The sequence below is a fragment of the Emydura macquarii genome, unplaced genomic scaffold (assembly GCF_026122565.2).
Source record: "Emydura macquarii macquarii isolate MOO-44397 ecotype Brisbane River unplaced genomic scaffold, CSIRO-AGI_Emac_v2 contig_1551, whole genome shotgun sequence".
In the NCBI taxonomy this organism is placed as follows: Eukaryota; Metazoa; Chordata; order Testudines; family Chelidae; genus Emydura; species Emydura macquarii.
In genome coordinates this window covers 9,483,106-9,488,131 of record NW_027131688.1, presented here as the reverse complement: position 1 = coordinate 9,488,131, position 5,026 = coordinate 9,483,106, and positions in this window count along the sequence as shown.

Sequence of the window (5,026 nt, the reverse complement as noted above, 5' to 3'; positions counted from 1 at the left end):
GCTAATGAATCCAAACAGATTTCATATCGGTTTTGAGTTTGCTTCCTGAATTTTCCAGGTATTAACTGGCCTAGATTACTCAAATATTCTAAGTGCATAATTTAATTAAGATTTCCTTTAGGGTTTATCTACACATGTAAAATTAATCTGGAATAAAATAGGGTGTGAATTTAAAGCGAATTAACTATTCCTGATTAACTCCAAGTATGGGCGCTCTCATTCCGAAATAAGAGTGCCTTATTCCAAATTATCTTAATCCACTTCCATGGCACTCTTATTCCGGAATAAGAGTGTTCACATGTGGAGTTAATCAGGAATAGACTAGCCCTTATAAAATTTCAAGCTTGTAAGCTTTTCCAACTCAGTGAATCAAATACTGAGCACTGCAGTGATTGCTGAACTCTGCCCACTGGATAGGTTGTTTCTGATGGAACGTAATTCCATGTCAGTGCAGCCCCATAAATACATTGGTATTAAGTGTTCAGTTGTTCTTCTTTCATGAAGGCAACTGAACAAGGTATTTCCAGGGACACCAAAATAAGTTACATATTTTCTGTGTGTCTGAAACCTCTGCATGCAAAGCAGGCAGTTAACGGGACTTGATTTAATGTACTAAATTATTGAGAAAATGTAATGAGTGTTTTGTAACTCTTAATTGGGACAATATGGCACATAAATCAAAATCACCCATTTGCTTCTAAAACCAAGGGCAGGACACAAAAACTCCTGTGTAGACTTTCAGAGGGCCAGAGTCCAAATTCACATAGCACTGTGTCTCCCTGGGTGTGAATGTAAAATCCACTACATGCTAACCTAAAAGATGAGCTTTGATCTTGAGTCAGCAAATTATAGCTCATTTATGCCCAGGACATTCATGTCCCTTTTGATCTCATGTGAAAAGGAAACTAAAAATATGCCAGCCTGTGTTTCCATCGGGCCTGTGGCTCTGCAACAGGGTGAATGTGATCATCAAAGCCTGCCCTTCCCTACCAGTCACACTTTAATTGCCAGCTGCCAGCAAGCCCTAGAAATGCATTGATAGTGGAGCTGAGTAAAGACACTAACTTTACGACATTCAAAGCGTTAATAAAGAGCTGCAGTATTTGGAAGACGCTAATCTCACCGCTATAAGGTGGCCACTCTAGAAATGCCTTTCTAGTATAGCAGGCAAACTATTCTGAACCAACCAGTGTTGCATAGGATAAATCCAGAGTAACTCATTGGATTCCCCCACTCACCCAATAATACTGCCTCAAATCTACAGCAATGATTCTGGGAGCAGCATCTGGCCCTTGAGTTCAATGTCTTTTAATTAAGAAGCCTTAAATCGCTCTTGTCTGGAATTCAGAGTAAGATCTGTTCTCTCTCCTAGCATCACAGGGAACTCGAGGACCAAAGAGTTTTACACACAGATACGTTTTCCTGTGATCACGTGTGCTTGTCTTGAAACTGTCAAGTCTCTAAAGCACGGTCTTAGGTCACATCTATGATCCAAAGTTGCTGATATAACTACATTGGTCAGAGGAGTGAAAAAACAAAACCCCCTCGCTGACGTAGCTATGCTGGCAAAACCCCCAGTGTAGACACAGCTATACTGACAAATGCAGAACGGGCTTCGTGTTATTAGGATGCCACAACAGCATGGTTCTGTCAGCGTAGCTAATGTAATTCGGGGAGGGGTATTGCTAAACAGGCCAGAAAACGCTCTGTCTGTATATACTGTGCCTATACTAAAGGGCGATGCTGGTATAGTTGTATCGGGAGAGCCTGGGTAGGGTAGACTAGCCCTTACTCTTCTAGAGGTAAAAGCAGGGGTTGTGTTTTTAACCCCTTATCTCTGTTCAGGATAAAGTCCATATTACACCATCACACTTCATTATTTACATCATCCCGGTCTGCAGTCCTTGAAACGTACCTCTTTGTACATGTGGCCTTGGAATTTGTTCAGATTTTTTGTAGGATGTGGTGCATTTTTGGAACACTTTGTATTTGACTACAATGAGCTTTAACTACATCCCGTGTATATATGGATACTACCCAGTCTGCGATTGTACCCCCTAAAAGTCTATTGTATTGAAAACATTACAGTAATAGCCTCTGGAGTGGATTAGTGTGACTTGCACCTGCGTGAGATTACGCCCTCCACTTTGTACACACAGCAGCAGCATAGATATAGACAAGGCACAGAGGGGTGGTGTGTCCTTCTGGGTCCTGCTTTAGCAAAACTCTCGAGGGTGAGGGAGGAGGAGTGTATATGTGTCCATCTCTCTGTCCATCTGGCCCACTATTGGGACTCCACTATTGGGACTACCACTGCAACCTGTTCAGGCTTAGGACCGGCCTAGCTGCGCTGGAGACCACATCTCCGGCCTCCTACCCCCTCAGGACATAGGCCCAGTTTCCTTTATAGTCATACTTCCCTATGCCTCTGAGGAAATATCTGAAAGCCCCAACACATTCTCTCCCCTGCCTCGCGTTCTGCCTTTTCCCTTCCTCACAGACCAGAAGCCTGAGCCTCTGTCTGTCTTAACATCCATCAGTTGAATGCAAACGGCCTGCCACAACCAAAATAGTGTCTGTTGCAGGGTGCATGCCAGCTGGCCATGGGAACTCCTTTTTCTTAGGAGGCAGAGGAACCCGGAGGTACAAAGCAGCACTGTCACTGTTTCCGTATGTAAATAACGGAACGAAAGCTCTGTGTACATAAATGTAGCAGAAGCACCAAATGATCTTGGATTTGCAGCTTCCCCTTTTCAGGGCGGGTAGGAGACGTCCCACAGCAAGACTGTGGCAAGATTTTAAGTCCCAGAAGAGTTTGTTATGACGCAATGTGCTCAAACCCAGTGGGTGCGGGTGGCTGGCAGCCACACAGGCCTGGACCAGCCCTTCTGCCTCTCCCAGGCTGGCTTTCTGCGCCCCTGGCATCAGTTCTGGCACAAAAGCAGGGGTGGCCTCAAAAGAACTTTGGCAAAGTAGGCTCGGTGTAGTCAGAGGCTGGTATTGCCTACACCTCGAGTTTCCTTCTTCCAGCAGAGAACCGGGGCAGGCCCGGGCTGGGATGGCCACAGTTTAGGGGTCTGAGCCTGCATAGCAACAAGGAGGCGATCGTGGTATATTAGGACCAAACCTCCCCAGGATTGAAGCTGCCCACTAGTGCATCGCCACAATACAGGACATCCCTGCTCCTGCCTGTATGGGCCTGCCCCCCTCGGCTCACCCCCTGCTTGCATCACTCCACACAGAGGCGCCACCCCCCCGCTGGCATCCTCCTGCATCCAGGCTGCTCCTATCATTCGCACCAGACAAAGCCAGGGGCAGTGCTAAGTCCCTACTGGACAGGGAGAGCGTGCCACCAAACTAATGCCATCCAGCTTTATACCGGACAAACAGCCCCCCTGCCACGAGCAGTGGGAATCGGGGCCTGAGCCCAGCCTAGAGACGCCGATGGCAGTCAGAGGAGAGGAGGGTGCCGCCGATAGCCCAGGGCTGACGGGGAGCAGTCAGCCAGAGGATCTTACCGCCTGGGTTTGTAGCCTCTGCTCTAGACTGGGTGTGACAGGACGGAAGCCAGTCAGGGGTGAGGTTGCAGGAGAGCAGGCCAGGGGCCCTCTGAGGGCCTGGCTCGCCTGTATCTACACAGAGCTCCCTTTGCAGTGTTCTGCAGAGGAGCCATCGCTTAAATCTGCCTCTGTAGCACCCGAACATGCTGCCGCAGGAAAACCATGTGGGGGGGGAGGAGACAGCGATCAAAGCGTGGGGGCCCAGTGGGGAGGGATAAAGGGTGAGCACATGTGAGGAACGGACTAAAGGCGTGAGGGTGTAAGCCGGGTCTGAATGTCCTGCCGAGCCAGCTGGCAGGAGGGGAGCAGGCGTCAGGGCCAGCCTGTATTTTCATGAGCACCCCTGCCCCGCCTGGGTGCGCAGCATGATGGGACGGCTTTGCCCCAATGCTCCTGTGGCTGGTGCTGGGTTACAGAGCACGCTGGTGTTAAATGCGGGGGTAGCGAAATGTTGGTCCCCTTATTGCACGAGCAAAGGGCAGCAGAACTGTGCTCAGCCTGTTCTGCTTGAAGGGTCACGGTCATCTGAACCGGCTTGGCTACGCCAGGGGCTCGGATGCTAGAGCCCGGTGAAGGTCGAAGGGGTGGTGCTAGGTATTTCTAAGGAAGAAATCCCCAGGCGGGGCTTGGTTTAGCTTCCTTCTTCTATCGCTCAATGCGAGATCTCGTTAAGATTCTAGTCGAAGTCTTCTGTTAAGTGCGCGGTACAGCTGAAATCATCTGCGGGGGGGGGGACGGCGCACCTGCCCAGCTGCAGCACGGACGTTCCCCCACTGAGCGGGGATAGGCACGCAGAGCTGGCTGGAGCCGCACGGGACCGATGCGCAGAGACCAGAGTGGAGCAGCAGGTGGTAGCGGATGGTGAGGTGTGCAGCGGAGCAAGCTAGCAGGGGAGGTGAACATGGCAGCTGCATCTCTAGACTTCGGGTCAGCCCTGGCTACGGACAACACTGCTGAGTGGCAGGAGTCTGGGGGTGGGGCACTTTAAAAGAACTTCTTGTTGCTGGACTTAAGAACCGGAGGCAAAAGGAACTGGCCCCATGTTCTCTGGGGTGTGTGTTTTGTTCATGGTTTTATGTATGTGAATCCTGCTTGTGGCATTTTCCCACGTCAATGCCGGGTTACTTTTCCCCTTTTCATTAAAAGTCTCTTTTCTACACTCAGTCTCTGCGCTTGCGAGAGGGGAAGTGTTTCCCCTGGAGGCGCCCGCGGGGTGGTGTGTGATGGTCCCAGGTTACTGGGTGCGGGGGCTCGAGCCAGGTCTGTGTTGTGTGGTTGAAAGGAACGCTAGATATCGAACCCGGCCTGTGTCGCTGCCGACTGCGACTGGCCGAAGGGCTACAAAGGGAAGAAAGAAATGAAACACGAGAAGGAAAAATACCCACCTGGCAGTTAGCGAACCTTTACTTAACCTCTGTGCCTACATTTGTACTGCACTTCCTGGTCAGACAGCAGCTAGGTGTAGG